At 38.6% G+C, this 23,373-nt stretch overlaps 1 protein-coding gene and 1 long non-coding RNA gene across 6 annotated transcripts in view; both read left to right on the plus strand.

Moving 5' to 3' along the window:
* Positions 1-23,373, plus strand: part of CADM2 (cell adhesion molecule 2) — a 580,300-nt gene that overhangs the window by 34,078 nt on the left and 522,849 nt on the right. The window lies entirely within an intron of this gene.
* The window catches only part of LOC136305076 (uncharacterized), a 91,137-nt gene continuing 70,183 nt past the window's right edge, over positions 2,420-23,373 (plus strand). The window contains exons 1-3 of one of the 2 annotated variants that reach the window (XR_010725011.1): positions 2,420-2,641; positions 3,459-3,605; positions 4,392-5,054. This is a non-coding gene — a long non-coding RNA (uncharacterized lncRNA). Of the gene's footprint in view, positions 2,642-3,458; positions 3,606-4,391; positions 5,055-23,373 lie in introns of those variants that run through there. The other variant, XR_010725004.1, reaches the window with a different exon arrangement.

Below are 23,373 nucleotides of genomic sequence, written 5' to 3' on the forward strand. Positions count from 1 at the left end.
AAACATGTTTTGAAATGTATTGTGAGGATTTACAGTCTGAGGCTTATGCCTTTCTTGTTATCTCAGGTGGTTGCCTGATTTCCTTTTAAAACACAACAAATCCAAACCCCATAATGAATGATTTTGGCCTTGTTTAAAAAGGCTTTGAAAATCTTTGTAAATTCCTTAGATGGAACATCATTAACCTTGTGCTGTTGTTCCTCACAGAACTGCATTATGTTTCCAGGCTTTTCTTCAAAAACCCACTTTGACTCTTCCAATATAAATCATTTATCCACACATTTTACTAACTCTGCTCTCTTTGTGTTCCTCACTGTTTTGCCTAATGTAGCAGTCAGGAGCCTGGACCTATAGTTCCCTTAATAAACCATGGAAAAAAATTTTTTTTTTTTTATAATTATTTTTTTAACAACTGACATTTCCATTTTATAGATAGGAATGTGATTTTGTTGTGCAGGCTGTGATGCATTGCGCAGCAAGCAATGCACTGTGCTAGATGGGTGGTTCCCTACCAACTTCCGCATTTGTGGGAGTATCTTTGCTGGGTTTTAAAAACTTATTAACTGAAAAATACAGTTTGCACTGCCTTGAGGAGGATCCACTATCAGTTCCTGATGCTGATCAAGACAATCATCCTGGCTATATATGATTTGTAAAAAGTAGTTTCCGTCCTAATTTAGTTTCAGACTGTTCTAGCAGGCTGAAGGTGAAATGTGTGATGCAGTTATCCAATATTTGTGACCAGTGGAGGACAAAAAGTTACTTGGATAGGAAAGTTTGTGATGTCCTGACTTCTCATAGACCAGGAGAGGCTGTTGACACGTCAAACAACTCAAGCACTACAGAAGCAGAAATCTGTAGTACCGTACAAAACTTGTCACAAAATAAAACAGCAGAATCAGTTTTGTAAATATACTGACTAAAATAGGTATTATTCTAATATTCACCATTATTCTAATGTGACCTCTCTACTAATATATACAGCTTAAACTGAGTCTAAATGAATTGGATAAGTAGACAAATGATGCTAGCTATTTGAAATTTCTTAAGTGTTGCAAAGTCAGAGTCTAACTGCAGTTAGGTTAAAAAAAAAAAAAAAGCCTTGCCCAAATAATTACTTTTTTTTTTCTTTTTTAAATGCCTTCTTTTTTTTTTTTTTTTTTTTTTTTTTTTTTAACAGGATGCATGTTTCTAGCTGAGTTTAATGGTTAGTCTCTTGGGATTTCATGCTGCTCCAGCTGCTCTGAATTCCTAGTCGGAATCTGTAGGTGGTTTTTCCACATAGAATGTAAGACTGGTTGTGCCCACAGCAGAAGTTTAAAAAAAAAAAAAAAAAAAAAAAAGGCGAAAGAAAGTAAAAGCAAGGTGAACATCTTTGGTGAAACTTCTCTGGAATATTATCCTAATCTCCAATAAATTATGATTAGGATAACACCTGTGTTACAGGTGATATTTCCTCTTTAATTAGGTGTTTGGTTCATGTTCAGTCATGTTATCTTCAATAGCTGGCTTTAATCAGCAAACTTGATTACTTTTCTATTCATCTCTTCTTTGAGATAATTTAATAATGGACCATCCAGTTGCTATCTTAGAGCCCTTAATTGAATATCTCCAATTTCAGTAGCAATCCTTGCAGAGCTGCACCAGTGACTTCTTGCTGTGAACTGTGCCCATGTGCTACTGCACTGTTCCTTAGCCAGGAATTTCCTCCTGCTGGATTTTACACCTGGTGGAAACTTTGTTCCTTTAGGCACCTGGGGAAGGGGCATTTTCGAAAGCCTTTTGTACAAGGCTTTTTGACACCTTGGCAAGACCCCAATAACTTTCTGAATTATCAGTCCCCATTACAAAAACCAAGAATGTCAAACATTAATCCTTAAAACTGTTTTTAATAATCTACTGTTAAAAACTGTTTCTATTAATCTACTCAAAAAATACATCAAATTCACGGAGATACAAGGGTTTGTTTATCTCTATACTGTTTGCAAAGACGAACTCTTTTGAGCTTCCTTTTAGCTGCCTTTTTTTTTTGTGTCCTTGCTCCTTGAAAATAAACCCAATAGGAATATTGTTGAGAAAAGCCTGAGAAAAACATGTACACCACTCTTTTGGTGCTAATCCTCGTAGTTCATCTGCTTAATACTTGTGATGTTTAAATGGCATTTTATTTCAATATTAATTAAACCCTGATGGACAGAAAGGTCCCCGTTTGAACACATTTTGTCAAGACTGGCTTTAATTTGTGGTGAGTGGAATAAGCTAAAAAAAAAAAAAAAGTCTGTCGGGGCCCCCAGGACACTTAATTGCCCTTAATTGCCCCGATGAGCATCACCTGGCACTGGAGCCACACTCTGACCCCGGCCATGGGGCTCCATTTAAGCTCAGGCCAGGCAGCTGATCCTGCTCTGTTTCCAGCTTTGCTCCTGACCATCCGTGGGATTTCCCTGCTTATTCTTGGCTCTTTCCTTTCCCTGCTGCTCCCAGGCGCGTGTTGGTGGCACCTGTGACCAACACTTTGTGTCGCTGCTCACCCTTTTTGGGGCTTTTCTCTGCCGGGGAGGCACCTTCTGTGCTGGGGGTCACCCACAGCTCCTTGCTTGGGGAGTACCCCAGCTCTTGATGCTTTCTGCCAGTCAGTTTGGTGAGTTTTATAGATCTAAAGTTTTACAGATTTTTATAGTTTTGTATTTAAAGTAATTGAACTGCCTGTAAAGGTAGGGGTTTTTTTAATTATCAAGGAAGATAAAAAGCAATTATGTAGTGCATGCTGCAAAAAAGCAGCAGTGGCAGAGTATTCTGTGTCCTGTGGTTTGATTAATCTCTTTTCCTCTATTTCTCACCCTCAAGCTGCACATTCTGAAGCTTAGCATACTTTTAGTTTTTCATATGGAAGTCTTGTGTGTCCATTTTGAATTTGCCTTAGCATTGTTACAATTTTTTTTTTCCCACACTTATGATACCCTTTTTAACTGAAAGTGTATCGTAAGTGTATTACTTTCAAGAGCTTCTAGGTTTTGGTCTCTGCTTTTTCTTCCTTTTGTTGTCTGTGTTTACAGCTCCTGTAGATAAATGGAAAGGATCTTGTGGTATTCTCACACACAAGGCAATTATATTCTGGGTTGTTCAGGTGACAAGCCATTGGACAAGAGGACACAGCTACATTCACAGCTGCACTGGGGGGTTTAGTTTGAATATTAGGAAAGCTTTTCACTGAATGGTTGGTCAGACATGGGAACAGACTGCTCAGGGCAATGGGGATGATCTTTGTCCCTGGAAGTGTTCAGAAAATTGTTGATGCTACACTTAGGGATATGGTTCAGTGATGTACTTGGCAGTGTTAGGTTAATGGTCAGGCTGGATCATCCTGGAGCTCTTTTCCAACCTAAATGTTTATAAGATAATTTTTAATTTTTGGTTTAATTTTTTTTTTTAAACATCTTTGCATTGCACCTCTGAAGGGTTGGTAACGACTAACCACACAAAAGGCTCTGGACATCACTGAGAGTCCTACCTGATGTGGGAAAAGCAGGAGTGTGGTATCCATGGAGTCCTGTTAGCTGAACAGTGAGAGCAAGAGGCCCAACACTATCACACACGGAGAACAGGTGAGCAGAGGTGCTGGTTCAGTCTGCATGGTACCTCCAGGCATCTTTCAGAAAACAGTTCAAGGACTGTTTTCCTCTTCATAAACACACCTTAGAAAAGCTTTCAGTTACATAAAACTCACCGCTAGTATTTTTTATTAGTATCTCTTAACATACTTTTTTCTTAGGCAACACTGCATAAATTGAGTTCCCGTGTTGTGTATGTGATACTGGGTTGGGTATAATGACATTAATTAACGTCATGCTGTATAGTTAATGACATGGTTGTATATTACAGGCAGGGATGAGATAGACTTCCCCTGCTCTTAAAGTCAGCTGTAAGCAATGGATGTCTAAACTGATGTGTCCTGTGTTTCAGCATGAATTGCTGCATTTGGACTGACGTTGTCCATGTGCTCAGTGGGCAGAGCTAATGCTGTCTGAGGAAATAGACTCACATCTGCCCACAAAAATCCATTCTAGGCTGGACTGTTGGAATTGTGTTTTAAAAGTTGACAATGCATAGCGAGTTGAGAATAATTTTCTGTATTTTTTAGTAATTAGAAAAAAGAAGCTTGGGTTCTGTCATAATAGGTGCATGCTCAGAAAATGCTGGTAAGAGTGTACAGCTGCAAAAAAATAAGGTTGCTGCTGTTTAAAACATGTAGGTGTGCTGCTTTGAGCAGCTTGAATGCACAGACATATCTGTAATTGAATTAAAGGCAGTGGAAGATAATGAAACTGGAATTTGATGTTCCTTTTTCCCTCTATTTCTTAGTTTTTAGCTTGGCAATTTTTTTTTCCCAGAGTTCTCTGTGGCTCAACTAGGTCTGCTTCAATTTGGGAAGAATCTGCTGCTACTTCTTAGTCCCAAGCTTCTTTCCTGGCTGCCTGTGATGCTGCCCTGTGTGCTGAGTGAGAGCTGTGTCTGTGCAGACTGGGTTTCACAGCTGTTCCAGCTGAATGTGAGCAGTGCTGGCCTGCCTGTGGGATTGTGTTTGCAGCAGCTCCCCACAGAGGGAGATTTCACAGGCAGCAGCAGAGAAGTTTCTCTCTGGGAAAGTTTTGCTGTGAATAATGCAGAATAGTCCTAACTGAACGTCCTGGCTGAAGCTGGTGAAGTTGCAAGCTATCAATAACTTTATCTTTCATTGTAAATTGAACAAACTGAAAATCTCCTTAGGTTGTTCTCAATAGTAATGAATCAGTTGAGGTTGCTGTAACCCTTTAGTGGTGCTATTTTTTGGGTAGATGTGTTCATAAATTAGGTCTTATTGTTGATATTTTTGAAAAGACCACATTTTGGAAGGGTGTCACAAAATTGCCATAAGAATGGACTACAAGAGAGTTTACTTTGTTTCAAAAATTGTCATGTGTTTGTCTGAAATTAAGGAGTAAATCACTCTGAGAATAAAGTGAAAATAAAAGTACTAAAGCAAATATACTATTAAAGAATTACAATAAAAAACACTGCAACTTTAAGTGAGGTCTGTTTCTACTTGTTAGAACTACTATGAATAGAACACACTTGTTCATGCATGTTCTACTAGGTTAGAACACATGAATAATTCTGCTTTTGAGGGCTTAGATGCCTTTTGCAATTCACATTGCTTTCTCACTATGGCTCTGTCAAACTCCAGGTGGAATTACTTAAAATGGATTACTTAGAATAGCAGGGTACTTTTCATTTGTTTTCATTCCACATGTAGTTGTCAGAGCTTCTCTTTGCATTGCAACCTCTGCTGCTCAGAGTTAATCTGTGCCAATTGTTAAGGATTCAGTTGCCAGCAGGAACTGAAGTTAAACTGGTGTTGCTCCAAATTGTTCACCAGACTAGGGTTTGACATTCTGATAAAAGGCCAGTGGAAGATTCAGAGAAATTCAGGAGAAAATATGTAACTTCATGCACCAGGATGTGAAGAACGCTCTTAATTTATTCTAGCATCACCTCTTTTTTGCTATCACCTACATTCTTCTCCACTTCGTTACAGCTGTAGAGAAATCCCTTCTCAAGAAAACTCATTTTTTAAAATCAGGAGAGGTAGGTATTTTTAAAATACGGTATTATATTGCAAAATACTTTCTCTCTACAAACTCTTTAGGTTTTAGTCTTTATTTCAGCTAATGAGTGAAGTATTTACCGTCAGAACTCAGTGATGCTATATCTGTTTGCATATTTTTTAATGCAGGAGCTATTTAATAGGATTTGTGTGTGTGTGTGTTTCTCTGAGTCTATTAAACTTTCCTGTTTAATAGGTGGGCATTTCAGTAGACATGCAGTAAAACCTTGTACAACTCATGCTTCATTTCTGTAGTGAGGGCCACAGGTCGTGCTTATCTCAGACTGTCAAATGTGATAATACTGTAGCTATATAATTTTGACATGTATATTCTGTGGAGGCTCATTTAGAAGCCTATTTGAATTTGATAAACGATTCAGGGTTTTAAATATAGAAGTTTAGAATCTAGAAGCCTTTGCCTCAAAGACAGATTATATTATGAAGTGATTTCATGTTTATTAGCCATTGTTTCTTGGCTGTCACTGTTGTGTTGTGGTATTATAATACTGTCTTTGAAGATTATTTAATTTAACTGAACAGTTCTTCCCCTTCTCTTGAATAGTTGGTTGGAGGTCTTTAAACCTGTCATTGCTGGTTGTTTCAGTGGTTTCTTTGATTTAAAGATGCTTGGTTGAGATCTGTTAGTGTGTACAAGCAGGATGACTGAATTTTCTGAGCATCAAATGCTGGGTGAGAAAATTTACTACTTTGTATACATATTTCAGGTTTTAAATGTGGGGGGAAAAAAATCTTGTTTCTTGTTGTCTTGCACTCACTGGAGGAGCAAATGCCATTCAAATAAATAGAGTTAGAACATGAAAACTTGCAAAGTGTTATCTATAAAACTGCCTTTTTTTTCCCCACTGCATTCATAGACATAATTTTTTTTTTTTTAAGTAGAGTGGGGCTATTTTTAGGAAACATTTTTGGTTGGTGGTCCAACAGCAAGGCCAGAAAAAGTCTCTGATGTGATGGCATGAGCTCTGAGAACTTGCAGATTAAAGCTAATCATTCTGCCAGGTTATTTTGTGTCTGGATCCTTTCCACAGTCCAGAAGCCAGCAGTCAGAGTGTAGGTGGCATAGCAGCAGGAATGAACAAAATGGAATTACAGGGGGAGATGGAATTCCTTCCTTCGGTTCTTTACAGTGTCGTAGGTTGGTGTGGAGCTACAAAGTAATGGAGACAGAGGAGCTCTTCTGAAAGGGGATTACCTGTCAAGTCAATACTTTTGAAATATGACAATGGCTTACATTTCACCTTATAATTTTGTTTTTCTGATTTTGAAGATTTTTGAAGAAATACTAGTTTTTTCTTTGAGGGTGACTGGCAGCTTTTAATTTCAGACATCAGCTGAAGGTGTATTTCAACACCTAATACTTTCAGTTAAATTAGGTTTTTATTTGAACAGGCATAAGTAAAGACTTGGACATGTTCTCCTCTGATTACTGGTTGGTGTGGTTTTTTTTTAGTTTATTATTTCTACTTCTTTATTTAAACAATGCAGCTACATTTGAATTGTAAATACCTTGGAAAACATCCAGTTGAAGCAGATGTTTCTACTGTAATCTGTTTAATTGCAAAAAAAAATAGTTTAATTGATTTTTAAATTTGGGAATTCTGAAGTTTAAATTGGCCTGGTCACAGTTATTTACAAATACTTTGATTATAAACAAAACAAACTAAAGCAAGAAACAAATCACTAAAGTTTAGAAATGTAAAAAAGCGACACTTGAATATTTCTTGTTCATTTTCACTACTTTAATGAGTAGATGTCACTTCCTTCAGCTAGTCAGCAATTTCAATACTTGTAAATAAGAAATCACTGTATTTATTCATACTTAAAATGTCCTGCTCCTCAGGTATTACAAGTTAATGGATAGATGCCGTTCAGTTGAGGGGAAAAAAAATATACATACAATTTCTAGTATGCTAGCACAGGAAAGGATGCTTCAGTTGGAAGATTCCTTTGAAGAGATCTGACCTATCCTCCTGCTTTCAAAGCATCATCAGCTCTGATGTCTGAGCCAGTTACTCAGCTCTTGATCCAGTAGGAGCTAGAAAGCCGCTGAGGATTGAGATTGCACAGATTTTTTGGGCCACCTGCATTACTGCCTGCCTGCCATTATGGGGAGGGAGATTCTCACTGTAGCCGGTTTGGACCTTGTTGGATTATTCCTTTTCCTGACTCAGGATGGGGCAACTGAAGGACATTTTAAAATTTTTATTCAATTTTTCAGTCTCATGAAGGGTGAGACAATACAGATGATACAATTTATGCCATCACACAATCAGAAGCCAAAATATTTCCTAATTGCAATACATTGTTTCTTTGCCTATCAGCTTTTGCCGCACAATGCTGTTAATGCCTTAAGGCCAGTCATCCTCATGTGTCCTACTACAATGCATCTTCCATAGTTCTATTTCTCCAAAGTATCTAGTCTGTTTGCAAGGCCATCATTTGAAACTTGTTTCTAGTTCCATTTCTCTCTCAACGATCTGTCCTATTCCATGGCATTTCTAAGTCAGCATTTTCTATCTCAAAGTTTGCATACAGATACATACATCTGTCAGGCTTTGGGAATTCTCTACAAATCCATTTTCTGCAAGACCACCTTTATTTCAGCTTATTCCCGTTATCTCTTGTGTTCCCACCAGGCAGCACTGCCTACTTTGGGCACCTGCATCTGTGCGTGGGATCTTCCCTGGGCTGTGGGTGAATCTCTGCATCCCCATGGTCCTCCCTGGGCTGTGGGGGAATCTCTGCATCCCCATGACCCTTCTGGGTTGCAGGAGCACAGCTGTCTCAGCAGGGGCTGCGGGGGATCTCAGCTCTGGCACCTTGGAGCACCTCCTTCCCTTGGGGTCTGCAGGATCAGACCTGAGGTGTCCTCACCACCAGTCTCATTGTCACCCCTCTCCCCCACTGCTGATTCTATTGTGTTGGTTTTCCCCTTCCTTCTCAGAGCTGCCATTCCTGACTGGCACATCCTTGGAGCTGCCTGCCAGTGGCTGTCACACCTGGGGGAAGAAGCTTCTGGCAGCTCTTCACAGCAGCCACACCTGTAGCACCCTTGGCTACCAAAACCTTGCCATGCAAACCCAGCACAGGCAGGTATTTGCTCTGGCCATTTGTTTTCCAAAAGGGGGCAGCTTGATAAAGCTGCTGAACTAATTTTGTGTTGCTAGGTCTGAATGTACATCAGGAAAGGTGGTTTGTTGTTTTTCTAAGCATATTTGGTAGTTTGTGGGATTCTCTGCCAGAATTCTGTGAGGATAAGGACAAGAAAAAACTGCTGTGACTGTAATAATGGGGTAAAGTCTTGACATACAAAACAAAGTGGGGGTAGCAATTACACAAAAGAAGCACTGAAGTGTTTTTACCAGTTTTGTGTAAAAGCTTGCCACAGCCTGTGGACAGGAGCTGTATATCCTGTGGAGAGTATCTGGTGCACACTGCTTATTAGAAAACAGTTGTGTTGGATCTCCAGATAGGAATCCCTGAAGCTGTACCATGGGGGATGATCACAGTTAGGCTCACTGTTCCCACAGCTGCTGCTTGGAAGATCAAGTGGTGATATGAAGGTGGATTAATGAGGATGTAGTGTTGCTCTGGTTCTCCATTCCTTTTGCCTGTTGAGACAGCTTCATAATAGGACATCTGACTGTAGCAGCACCGTGGCCCCATGTCTACATGATGGCCATGGCTCTCTGTGTTTGTCAGCATTTTGGAAAGCATCTATTTCTAAAGTATCGTGAAAAGTGATTTAAATAAGCTTTTTCACTAAGCTATACTGCCCATTGCAAAAACAAAAAAAATCATTACACATAATTGTTTGGATTTCACACAAAACTGTTGAGATTCATTTATCTTGTGTATTACCTCTTCTGAAAAGCAAACCTCTAACCTAAAATACAAGCAGTCAAATGTGGTTATATTTCTCTCTTCTTCATTTTCAAGCTCAATGAAAAAATTTGTCCCTTGTTCTCTTTGTAAGAAGTTAAGTTTAGTGTGTGTGGATTTATTTTCTTTTCTTCATAGTGTTCTACCACTTTACACATTTTTTTAGAATTACTTTTTTCCCCCCCACTCTTCCATATATGCAAAATTGCGTTGCCTTCATTGTTCCACACAAGTTTTCTCAGTGAAAGTGATCTCTGAGGAGTTGATGAAGCCAAAAATGGCAGGGACTTGAAAATCAGCAAGGTTAGTTGGGGAAACAAATGTGTTCATTGAAGTTTAAGGCCGTTTTTAGTTTCCCTGCCTTTTCATTGGAATTGGATGTATTATTGGTTATCTTTCAGTATTATTGGATGATGTGGGGGCAAGGTATATTTCAATCCCAGAGATACATCTTGCATGAGTTGTTTGATATTGGACAGTTGCTTTTGGTCATAGAGAGGTAATTTGCTTTCTTTGACATAAACCCAAGAAAACCTCTGTCACTTTTCTCAGCTAGTTCCTAGTGGGCAGTTTTTCCACCATTTTGCACTAGATGCATGGTTCTGGGGTTTGATTTTTTTTTTTTTAATTTGCTTGACATTTCTTCAAGTGGTGTCTTACTCTTCCACATGCCAAAATCACTGAGAAATAATTTTTTTAAGGAATAACAGGAGATAAGAAGGGCAAAAGACAACTAGGGAAGGAGAGTCCTACCTCATTGCAACGCTTGTCCAGATCTGGAAGTTCATGGAAGTGGCTGTGTTTTCCTAAAAGCCGTACCTCTGCTTTTCCTGCCAGCATCTGCAGATTTATGGCACTTGAATCTGTCAGCCTTCTTTATCAGGACTTCAGATCCCTGCCAGAAGAATGGAAAAAAGGCTGTGTGGAGTTAAACCCTGTGCCAGTGGAATATTTAGTTCAGATGAGCCTGTGTGTGTCAGAGCTGCCCTGGAATCCTTTTGCCTGCTTGTGACCCCGGGTGCTTTTGGGCTAGGCTGGGTGGCCAATCCCACTCCACAGGGCTGGGGTCAGCCTGGTCTGTCTGCCAGCTGGGAGTAGCACAGCAGTTTGCACCTCAGACTTAGTGCTGGCATCACCACAGAAAATTTGCTCCCATCCATCCAGGGAACAAGCTGCCAGTGGTGAACTGCTGTGGATGCCTGGGGAGAAATGAAAAGCAGGGAAAGGGAAACAACGAGCACTGCACTTTCAAGATCACTATTCTTATTGGGATGAGTTTTAAATTTCATAGAAATGCTGAAAGAAATTAAGTCAGGGTTGGGCTGGTGACATGAGAGGTAGGAGTCTGAAGGGTGTCAAGGCCACCTGCTTGGTGGCCAGGATTGCCCTGTGCTGGACACAGCTGGTCCTAGCTGAGCTCACAGCCAGAATGGTCATGCCTCGGGGACAGCTGGAGTAAGGGAGGGCAGCACTGCCTGGTGGTGAAGGTTGTGTGAGGAACAGCCCTGAGAGCCCCAAAGGGACAGGGGGAGCATGAGGTCCAGCTGCAGGAGCAGGGATTCCTCTGCAGCTTCCGGGCAAATGTTCCCTGGCAGCCTGACAGGACCATGGCAGAGCGAATTCTCCCCCACTGCATCCATGGAGGGCCCCCACAGGAATATTTTTATCCCAAAGGACTGCAGCCAGTGGGAGGGTCCCATGCTGGAGCAAGGGAAAAGTGTGAGGAAGAAGAAGCAGCAGAGGAGCTGGGGACTGACCTTAAAATGCTGTCCAAGCTGCTCAGGGAGGGTGGAGATAGAGGAGCCAGGAATGAGGGAGCAGAGGAGAGCAATGAGGAGGGGAAGGTGTTTAGTTTTTTTTGGTTTTTTTTTTTTTTTTTTTTTTTTTTTTCTTTTTTTTTCCCCTCTCACTCTGTAATTCTAGTTTATTTGGTAATAAATTAATTTTCCCCAGTCTATTTATTGTGACACTAATTTGTAAATGATCTCTGTCTTTATCTCAACCCATGGGCTTTTTCATCTTCTCCACTGGTGAGAAGGGGGAATGAGAGCAGCTGGGTGGGTGCCTGGCAGCTGGTCAAGGTCACATCATCAGGAAGGTAAAATCCATATGTGCTCTTGAGGGTATTTAGCACAAGGGTTTAATTTCAATTGCTTTCCTGTGAATGCATTTTCAGAATTTGTGTGTTCAAATGTAGCACATCTGTGAGATCAGCAAAATGTAAGTGATGTTTTATTTACAATTTGAAGAAGCTCTTTTACAATATATACTTCTTCATCTAAGGCATGGAAAAAGGCCATTCAGTTCTAGGGTGCCATGCCAGTTAAAGTTTGTTCAGTAGAAGCAACTTTTGGGTTTTCATAGCTAATTCCAATGAGATAAATTAATATTTGGCAAATGGAGAGAACTTGGTGTGGTAAATAGTAAGCTTCTGGAGAGGTTTGAAATAAATATTGTAATAAAAAATGTGTTGAGGCGCGTCCTAGAGTGTCTCCATTTACAGAGAACAGATGGCATGGAGATTATTAATGGCATACAAAGCTTTTTACCTCTTGGTCATGAGTTTGAACTGCCATGAGGCTGGACATGATTGAAAGTTGTGGCCATCTGTCTAATGGCCTCCATGAAATGAGTTAGTTGTCTAAATCCAGTTACTAAAGAGCATCACCTTCATCATCACGCAGATATCACAAATAATACCCGTTTTGGTCTTTAATCAGTTTGCCTTTTGAAAAGGAAATAGCTTTTCAAGAATAGCCAAATCTCCTATGGTTGGCAAATTTATTTTTGCCACAATGTAAATTTGCTTTGTTTTTCCACGGATACGTGTCTGAATGAATTAATTGAAAATATCTAGGTTTTAAGGAATTATTTTGATGTGCTGGTTTATTATGTTGAAGAAAGCATTTTATTTCTGTTGGCTGCTGCCATGAGTCATAATCTAACTCTGATCCCACAGTTATCCCACTGTACTACCTTTGCTGTGCTCTGTCTCCACAAAGATGGAATATTCCAAAGGTTTTAAGGCCAATTTTATTAATTTTTGACTTAACTTTCTGGCTCTCTAAAATTCAGAATGATATTAGCAAACTCTGTACTTGGTTCACCTTGCAAAGCAAGTGTTACTGTTTTTCTTTTGAACGCTTGAATGATGTCAAACAAAACCTTTTTTTTCTAAGCAGATGTTTGTAAGAAACCCTGATATAAAAATCTGAGCTTTTTGATTCTTTAGCTTTTAGATCATAGACTTAATTTGCAGACAGGAAAAATTCATAAATGGGGAAAAAATACTGCCTCGAGAAGAAAAGAAACAAAAAAAACCTTTGCACCCTTAACTGTTGTCTTTGATGTACCTACTGTATTCACTATTGAGAAGAATTTTTATACAGAGCTGGAAAATTTATTAAGATATTTGACATATTTCATTATAAACAGCTTTTGGAAAGGTTTGAAATGCTGACTGCTTTCTTTTAGAGGATTATAAAAACACAACAGGTCATGCTGAGGATTCCTACATTCTGTCTGGAATGCTAATAAGCATGTGAAAGGAATCAGTGGACTTCACTGCTCCTGTGCATCAGTACTTTTATGTTTTTCCTGTTCTTTTAGTGACCAGCTTCTTGGTAGGTTACCACATAGTGAAGGAAAGAGAATTTATAAGGGGATAGGAAGAGTAATCTGAATCCAATTTATCATAGCCAGATGCCTTTATTTCACTGAAAATATTTGTGAGTACTTGTTTTATTTCTGTTACATTAATGAGTGAAAAACACAACTGAACTCAATAGATATAATCCCAAGTAACTTGTTCTTTTACAGTTTGTTCCTAACTAACTTGTGCTTTTTCATTCTCATTAGGATTATTCTGTAAAATATTTGTAGCATATTAAGTTTGGCTCAATAAGTTGATGCATGCATTAGCTATGCATAGATGGAAGGAATTCTGAATTGACCAGACTTTCTGCACCCTCAGTATCTTCCCTTATTTAGAGATTAACTTGTACCATATCCAGTGAAAGGGAGGCTTTTCTGGTGTGCTGAATAACACCTCAGATAATATTGTACATTCTGTAGCTACTCTGCATTATGGAGCTGGGGATGAGCTTGCTTTAATCATCAAAATTAAAATTGTTGCTGAACAAGATGTGGTGAAGCAAGGGGTCATTGAGTGTTTCCCCCGGAAAAGTTGAAATTCCTGTTTCAAAGTTAACATTACTCCAAGTGGGAAAGAACACTGATTACAACCCAGGGAGAGTGATAGCTTTTTGCAGTCTGAAACACATTTTCTCTTTTTTTTTTTGGTCATAAGTCAGTCAAAAAAACTCCAAAATCAATGAAAGATGAGCTTGCTGAAGTTATAAAGAAACCCTGCTAAAATACTGTTAGTTGTATCCATCCACTGCTTCTTCTGAAACCATTCTGAATATTCTAGATCAGGGAGGGGCAAAATACTATTTATTTCTTCTTTAGTAATAGGCTTGGTAGCTGCAGTACCATGGAAGGGAAACAAAGGAAATAGTTGATTTTTATACTGAATGAAAGCCTGTGATGTCACTGTCTTCTTTCTTTGTTGTGGTCAGAGGTGATGGCAAATTCTTCCCTAGTTTTCCTTCAAGTTTTACTCTGGAATGAACATGAGAGGCACATCCTCCTCTCAACTCCAGAAGCATCGGTGAAATTGCCACAAACAGAGCGCTTGTCCCCTAGTCCATAACAGAATAGACCCTGTACTAACTGCCTAGATCTAATATTGTTAGTACATTTAGTTTTACTGATCTGTTGGCAGATCAAGTCTAGATGCTTTTCAAATGTTTGTTTTTCGTGGTTATTGATGAAGTTACAGGCTCTGTTAGGGACTCGAGTGGAATTTTGGCATGTTATGCTGAAGTGGAACACTGAGGAAAGGCAAATCTTAAAGGCTTCATTTGGTTTGAGCATGGTGCTCATAATGCCGGGGTTGTGCGTTTGATCCCTGTATGGGCCGTTCACTAAACAGTTGGAGTTGATGATCCATCCTTGTGGGTCTTTTCCAACTCAGAACATTCTGTGATTTGTTGCAGGTAAACCCAAGTCTGTATGTGTGTGTTCTCTTTTCTTTGTTTACCCCTCCTGACTAGAACGGTGAAAGCAGAGTTTCCCTGTGATCACGTGCAGGATTTCTTTTACTTGGCTCTGACAGAGCTGTTGTGTCAGCGAGAAGCAGCTGTTTGAGTTTGCGGGAAGGCAATCTGTGTCATTATCTGGGAATGTTTGATGAGGCTTCTGGAGCAGCGTTCAGCAGTGCCAGTCAGCGCTGCTCTGGCTGCGGTGTTGGTGCTGCTCTGCAGCTGCTGGGACTGTCAGGCTTCAAACACACTGTAACTTTATATCTGCTGCTGGGATTACAATAGTATGGTTTGGTTTTTGCAGATGGAATATTGACCATTAATATGCAAGCAGATACCCAGTTGTTATTTCTCCTGCTGTTTTGGATTCAGGCAGGCTGTCTGTGCTGGGGTGGGGAACAAGCTCCATGGTGTGGAAGGTCTCTAGTTTCTGAGCAGCTCTGACATGCACACTGACTTTCTAAGGCTTCTTCTGTCATTAGGCAGTGTTAAATGTATTGCTTTTTGGGTAACTTTCAGGATTTGAAATAATAGAGCTGATGTCTTTGAAGATGCTTGATGTGCTGCTGATTTTTTTTCAGGTGCCTTATTAAAGTATGCTGATAAAATTAACATAAACTAGGAACAACATAAGCTTCACAGGTAGCTGAAAAATACAGTTGGGTTTTGGCTGAGTCTAAAAGCTACTTAATTAGAAGTAATGCAAGTTAATATTTTATAGTTCCATATGAGCTGTGTCTACAGAATTATCAGCTTCTGTAAAAATGACTAACTAGGTGATGCAGAAAATACAGGTTAGCTTTTTAGAAACTCCTAGTGGGAAAAAAATAATCTGATGCAAAGCAAAACTACTTAGGCTGGGTCTAAAAAGCACATGTAAAAGGTTTCCATGTATTCTGCCTCTCTTTCAGTCTTGAGCTGAACTAGATGCATGTGGGCTTTTTTCCCCATGTTTTTTCCTTTTTTCAGTGGTTTCACTGATGTTGAAACTTGTTTCCTTCATGCCAACATCAGGTTTACTGGGTAACAGAGCCAGCCTTGAAGTTCTATAAACACAGAGCTAACTTTGTCCCTGTTAGAGGACTTTAGCCAAAGATAATTTTTTTTTCATTTTAAGTTCTTCAAATAACTTCATTCAAAAAAATATACTTAAAACAGATATTTGATTATTTTCTTGGTGAAGGATAAGAGCTGTAGCTAATAAGAATGTTTGTTGCTCTTCTGTCAGCCCTTGTCTTGGACAGAAGTGCCAACCTGAGAGGATTTTCAGGGTCTGGAATATTCCCTGCATAAATGCATAGCCAGATGTGGATTTTACTTCTAAAGAAAGGGTTGTTAATATATTTTATTTGGAAAGGAGGCAGATACAGCACTGGTAGTCATTTCAACTCAATCTACTCTTCTACACAGGAATCCTAGTAACACTCCTCTGACTGATTAATTTTGTCCTGAAAGAGTAGTTTTGTAGCAGAAGTTTGTCATGGTTTATTACCACACTTGCACGGAAGCTTTGGAGGGCTTTTTGTATATTTTGGGTTGATCCTGGATAATGACCGAGGCATCTGTCTCAGTGATTAAGCTTGCCAGACCTTCCTGCTAAAAGTGCGTTTGTGCTATCTTGCTTTGCTGAAGAGATGTACTTGTTGGGATTTTCCAAGTTTTTTGAAATTTGACATCAGATAGATTGATAGATAATTTTGGAGCTGAGGCTCTGCTGGGTTTTCTGCAGCCCTTACTGAATTAATGGGAACTTGGTTAATTTTTAATTCCATGGAAGCAGGTAGGCTGCTATTTGAGAGGGAGCTCTGCTGTTTGGGAAGTACTCCCAAATGTGTCTAATGTTTTATTTTGAGTAGTGTGGAGCATCATCTGCTGTAAGAATGCATTCAGGCTGCAGGCTTTCACAATTCATGATGCTGTTTATGGTCCCCAGGTAGATCCTTAAAGAATTTTATTTTAAAGCAAAATTAGATAATGTAATTTTCTTTCCTCTTGATGACTTTGATTCTCGTTAGAGCTGTGAAATGTAACCCTCTGCCTGGAGATGTTTGATGTTAATCTGCACTCTTGATCACAGTATTTACAGCATTCCCAAACTATTTATAGTGAGCAGATCTATTTATCGCATTCTAAAGACATTTTTTTTTCCTTATCAAAGAGGTTCTTGAGGTTTTGTTGGAATGATCAGTAAGTGAAGCACTGAGATAGGGAAGAACATTAAGTTCTCTCCTACCAAATATGTGTTAAGGTGTTACCTCATGTATATAAATGCTGTTGAACAAATTTGGCTTGCCATGGTAGGGTTGGCCCCATTTATCTTCTGACAGTTTTTGGCTTTTGGCTTCAGAAGAAGCAGAATGTTAAATTTAGCAGTGAATATCTTTTGAAATGTGGTAAAATTCAAGTGATAAAAGACGCTTTATTTTTTTTTCTGCCTTTTTGTGGCTGCATTCTTTTTAAGCAGATGTCCTCTAATTTTGGGATCTTTTTAAGGAAAAGTCTAAAATATACCACTACACAAGAGGAGGTGATGAGGAGATGATTTCTTATTTCATTGACCTGAGCTGGTGTTTTTTTTCTTTTTAATTTTTTTGTCCTTTGTTATAATGCTTTTTTCTTAATTAGTTCAGAAACTTAGTTGTGTTCATAGAATGCAGGTCCAACTCAGATGCTGAATGCTGTCTGATAATCTGATTTGATTTTTTTTTTTAGTTCCTCTCATAGTACTTAGTTAAATGGATATTTTTTCTAATTTTTTTTGAAAACAACAGAACAAAACCGGAAGAAATTGTATCATTGCAGCTTTCTAGTTTAGAGAACTCATGAGTGGTGGTCTGATATAGTTCATAGCTCTGTAAAATATTACATTTGTCTAAATTTCATGTCTCAAGATGGCATTGGGACAGAAGGTACACCTGTCTCTCTCTAGGCTGGTTCTGTGTAACGACATGTCTACCTCCAGTGCTCTCTGGTCAAAACCTTTCCATGTTTTGTTCTGTTTCAAGCCTTGGAATGAACAGCAGATATCCTTAAATATCACCTTTGTGTGGCTGGCATGTTTACCTTTGGTGTTTTCCCCTGAAATATCAATTCCAAATGAATTTCAAAAGGAGCTAAAATCATGTTGAAATTGGAAAGGATTTCTTTTCCCTACACCTGTTGTGCTGTCTCTTGTTATGGACAAAAAGGAATTCCCCATGTGTGTACAGGGCCAATAATTTACTGTTAGTCCTGATAATATTTTTAATAGTCTAATTATCCAAACTACATAATTAATACAGGAAAATCTCAAAATTAAATGCTGTCTTCATCTGTATCCATGTAACCAATAGCCTACACGTATCAGAAAAGCAGCAGTGGATTTGGTTTTGGTGTGGTAAATGAGTATTCATCTTGCAGCTCTTTTAATGAGATTATTTTTATAGTTTGCGTGCTGCACTTACGGGCTGATGAAGAAAAGATTGGGTGATTCTGGTTTCTATTGGAAATTTATGAATATTACAAATGATGGCTTGTGACACTGCATGTAGCAGCAGCCTGAGAGCTGCAGCTCAGTGCAGCAGAAATCCATGTTTGAGGGAAGAGGAGAGAATGATGGAAATAAAAGACATTCAGACACAAATTATGTGGCTGCTCAGGTTCAGTGAGTCTGCACCTACGGAACATAATTTGGCTGAATTTCAGTGTGTGACTTATTAAGCAGATGTTATTTCATGAGAGCACACCTTGTTCAGATGCTCTTGGGTCAGTTTAAAGTAGAGTGTTTCAGTTTAGATTTAGTAAAAATTAGTAAAAAATGTGTAATTTTTTTGTTATGAAACTCCTAAACTTAAAAAGGTTTGTGATATGAAGAAATACTCTTCTGTCAATTGTAGAGATATCAATATAAAAAAGGACCAAAGTATTTTTTTTTTCCTTTAAGCTCTCCAAAATATAACTGAAACCTGTGCCAATGTATGTTTCTCTTTCTTCCTTGAACGAGTTTTGGCACAATAGGTTTAAATTATTTGGGATGTAGTGCTCTAAGCTTGCTAGTTATGTGAAATTAATCAAACTTTGAATAATGAATCCCTTGACAGCTGTGAAAGCTCCTTCTTTCAAGAAAGAATTAATATAAGAGTGAGATCTGGATGTTGTTGTACTTCCATTATTTAGGAGAATGAGTTACTAACCTTGTGGCAGGCCTTTCAAAAGCTTCATGTTTCCTGTCAGTTGTGATCCAGGTGGATCTAAATTTCTCTGTAGCTCACCAGGATATAAAGAAACTTTTGAAAAGTAATCTTGTTAGATTCTGAATGTTTTTGCACTAATATAAAAGAAGAAAGATGAATATTAGGTTAATTTCAGTTTGGCCTATTTTTTCTTTTGAGTTTTTGGGACTTAGTCCTATGGGGTTTTTTGGGGTTTTTTTTTGGCTTTCCAAACTTGCATTTTATAGTATGACCGTTCCCCAAAACCACTAATACTCATGTGTGTTTATGTACAACAATTGTGTTTTCAGTCAGTGATTAAAAGCAATAAAAAGTTCAATTTTAGTTATGGACAAAGAAGTATTATTGAGAAAAGAAAAAAAATAGGAAATATGCAAATTCATTTCTGTCGTTATTAGAACTCATTTTCAAAGGGAATAAAATGGTCTGAAATAGAGGGATCAAATGACCGGAGCAGTTGTGTGGCTTGTGGAAGAAAAGAATTAAAATGTGTGTAATTGTGTGTGTCTCAGAAGAAGTGTTATAAATGAATGTGCTGCCTAATTTTCCAATCAGGAATAAAAACCCAAACAATATTAAATGTAACAGCAAGTTTAATTTGAGCAGCTTAAAAGTTACAATAATTTGTTAATAGTAAATAATATTGGTTCTAATAATATATAAGCAAATCTACATATACCACGGGGTACATGAGCAGGACCTGTCCAGCCTCATGTACAAATATAAATAGCTCATTTGAGCTCTTTTATAATCTGTGTCACCGCCCATTCCCACCTATTTTCGATTTGTAAAATTTTCATCACCACCCGTTTCTGTCTCCACTGCGCATACTCCACCACCCTTTTTAGGTGGTCTTCCCCACCTTTGGGGGTCACAGGGAGGAAGGCTCTCATCTTCATCACGTGTCCTTTCACTGAACTCATTGGTTACACATGCGTACTAAGCCTATATTATGTCACTAAATACTATATATGCACATCTGAATAGTTTCTTGGTACACTAAGGCAATAAATCTAATATAATTAACATCTTTCTGGATTTCCCCCAAGAAGTTCCCATCTCTAAATAAATATAACCTTCTTATCTCTCCTTCCTCCTCTCTACTGAACATCTGCTGGAGAAGGGAGGGGAGACTTCCCCCCCCCCCCCCAGTTACATTTTGAACTACTGTTCTTAAAATATTGATTACTGATTCAATTTATCAGCACGAATCATACCCATTTATCACAACAGTGTACAGATGCACAGGTTGCAGCTTCAATTTCTGAAGTAAAGATGAGTTATGCAAACTGAAATCACAGGGATCAGCAGAGGAAATACTAGGATTTTTGTGCTATAAAGAGTTCTCAAAGTAAGGCTTGCATATGAACTTTCCTGGAAGGGAAATATTGTTAAGGGTTTATGCTTATTTGGCATTTATTTTTATGAAGCAGTGAGAAATACTGGCTGGGATCTAGACTTGTGAAGGAATTTATAATGACCAGTATCTACCCAGCCAGTGGCATCACACTCTGACCCTTAGCACATAACAGTATCGGTGTGTGTGGATACTGAGTTTGTAAGGGAGTCCTGTCAGAGTATTCAGTATATAGTTATTAGCTCCACTTCCTGAAGCTCAGGGAGACACTGGTTTTGTTGGCTGTTAGCCTGCAGCCATGGTTAAGCTGACAGGAAGTACTCAGGGTAGTTGAGAAAAGCAGAGAAACTTCGTTTACTCATCAGATAAAACGCTTTGTGTAATCTGTGCCGCCGTGCTGCACTGAAAATCAGATCAGTGCTGCTGGCACCACTCTGTCAGGCAAGCACAGAGAACACTGACAGAGCTAGCACTTGGAGGCAGCTGGTGACTTGCTGCTTCATCTGAAATTTAAGTGAGTCACACACCAAGGAAAGTGTTGAGCATGTAGTTCTGTAAAACAGCCTCTGATGATGGGCTGCAGCATGCTGGGGGGCAGCTTCACGATAGCAGGTTCAGCATTGTTTTACTGAACTAAAAATGGCAAAAAACATGAACCAGTCCAAGTGCAGAAAGTTAGCTTTCACAGCAAAGGTTGATTTCTTAAAATCTGTGTAGAAGATTTTAGACCATTTACTCTTTACAGTTATAGACTTAGCTAGCAGAGGATGCTCACATGAAAGCAGAAGACTGTTTGGTTGTGTTCTGTCTGATCAGACTTGTTCCTAATAATTGGAGATGGCAAATTTCAGTCTGAGTAATTCAGTGAATAATGCTTCAGACACCTCCCTGATGGGTTTATTTGTTTTATTGACTAAAAATAGAAATGTTGGTAGAATCCAGTTGGCAAAAAATCCCAAGATGCTTTACATATAACAAACAATTACTGTCTTCTGATAATTGTTGCTCAGCAAAAGTGATGGTGTGCTTAAGGCTTAAAGGCAAAGTTGGAGTAATGAACTTGTTTGTCTCAGCTGGAAAAAGTGTGAGAGGTCATATTCTTCCTTTTTTGTGTGCCTGCTTAGGTCATAATAAAAAGATCTCAGCTGAGATGCTGGGTGGGGGGCTCCTCACAAATTAACCACGCTGTTCAATATTAGATCTTGAATTATATCAAGAAATTCTAAGCAGAAGGAAAGGAAAGCTCATTTGATGTAATTAGTGACTACTAGGCAATGCTCACTGGAAAAGTTACTGTAGTACTACACCTACAAAAACTGTCTGGAACAATTGCCAAGATTGCAGATGTTTTGCTGTGAAAGAAATGAGCCTAATGAGAGACTGTCTCAGCTGACTGAAACAAAGGAAACTTCCCAGCAGGTAGCAATTGAGGCAAATAACAGGGTTAAAATGTGAGAAGTGTTTAGTAAGGTTTGCTGGGTGAAATGAGCCAGTGCAGTCTATTTCAGATTTCTCTGTTTTGCAGATTTTAAATTGTGATAGAAAAATATTGGGTTTTGCTTATCCACTAGGAGAAGTAGTATTTGTATGGATACAGTGAAGCTATAAGTACTGAAAGGAGTTTCTAAATTTAAAGAACATGGAGTTCTTAGGTATCCTTTTATTTTTTCTGAATTGGTGTGACCACAATACCAACTAAATTAGGAATATAATGTTACAGAGCTGTCAAAAAATGCTATTATTCATTTCTTTTTGGGACGTCTATAATTTTTTTTCTCCTATTATATTGAGCTAATTGTAGGAAACTTTAACAGAGGATGTCTTTAGTTCCAGTTATGTTGCCAGGTTACGCAAAAATACGGGAAAAAAAGGAAGCAGAAATGCAGAGATTCAATTCAACCAGCAGTGTTCCTTCAGCAACTCATCACAGAACTTCAGCAGAAGAAGAATCCAGATGACCTACCTTTATTTGGAAAATGGGAAAGTAGGGCTTGTTAAATACTATTTTGACCTAAAGAGATATTATATTGTCATAGGAATCTTATACATCTGTTTTTTTTTCCAGAGAACCTACACGGCAGGTCTGAAGTAGTTAGGTTAACATAAGTCTCCAAGGCCATATGTGGGAACTGGGAAAGCAGAGGACTTTCAGTGTTGCAATAAGCTTACATAGATAGAGTTTTGAAACAGAGTTGAATTTTAGGCCTTGAAATATTTGGAGCCTTGAAAGTTTCTGAGCTGCAAAAAATATAGAACAAGCAACTACTGTATGCTGTAAGGTGTATGTGTAGTGTTTAGTGATTGGCTTAAGTAGATGCTTGTAAACTTTTAGCATTAGCCTATTGGCTAAAAAGCTTTTAAAAGACCTTGTTACAAAGAGAACTTTGGCTTCTGTTGTGGCAAGAGTTTTACCTTCTGTTATGTCTCCACCTTCACTAAGACTGAAAATGAAATAAACTTGTAGAGCCTCTTAGTTGCCCGATCCCATTATAGAAATAGGTCCAACAACCATCCTTAAATATTTAAGGAAGAGTTCTTGCTGGACTTTCAACCAACAGCATGTCTTGGAATAATTCTGTACTTGCTTCAAAAAAGAGCCTCTGAAACAGAAGGCAAGCAAACTGACAAACTCTGTTTTCATGTGGTTCAGAAAGAGTTATTAGGGTTTTTTAGATAGATCAGACAAAGCTCTTTGGCCTAAAAAAATGTGTGGGTTTTTTCAGATTTTTCATTTTTCAAATGGTTCTGTTTGTTGACAAGGACTACGAAAGCAGCTATTTGGTGCACAGGGATGCTTTTTCTTTGTCATTTGTAAATATTAGCAAATTACAGAAGCTGAAAATTGCTTACTTTTTTGATTTTTTTGATTTTTTTACCTCACATAGGGAAGTTTGTGGTTGAGGTGACGCATCAGTCTGCATTTCACTTGAAACAGGAGCTGATGCTGATTTAGAGCTTAAACTTTTCATCCTGCTTTGAGCTCCGAACTACCAAAGCACAGAAAACTTTGCAGCCCAGATACAGAAGAACGTGTGTGGACTGAATCACGTTTAAGGACCATACGTCATTCTCCTGTTTATAGCAGTGAGCACGGTAGCCAAGTGTTTATGATATTGCCCTTAACATCCCTATCTTAATTTTGTGAATTTCTGG

The sequence above is a fragment of the Chamaea fasciata genome, unplaced genomic scaffold (genome assembly GCF_029207755.1).
Source record: "Chamaea fasciata isolate MVZ Bird 193981 ecotype frontalis unplaced genomic scaffold, bChaFas1.0.hap1 SCAF_2, whole genome shotgun sequence".
Taxonomy (NCBI): domain Eukaryota; kingdom Metazoa; phylum Chordata; class Aves; order Passeriformes; family Sylviidae; genus Chamaea; species Chamaea fasciata.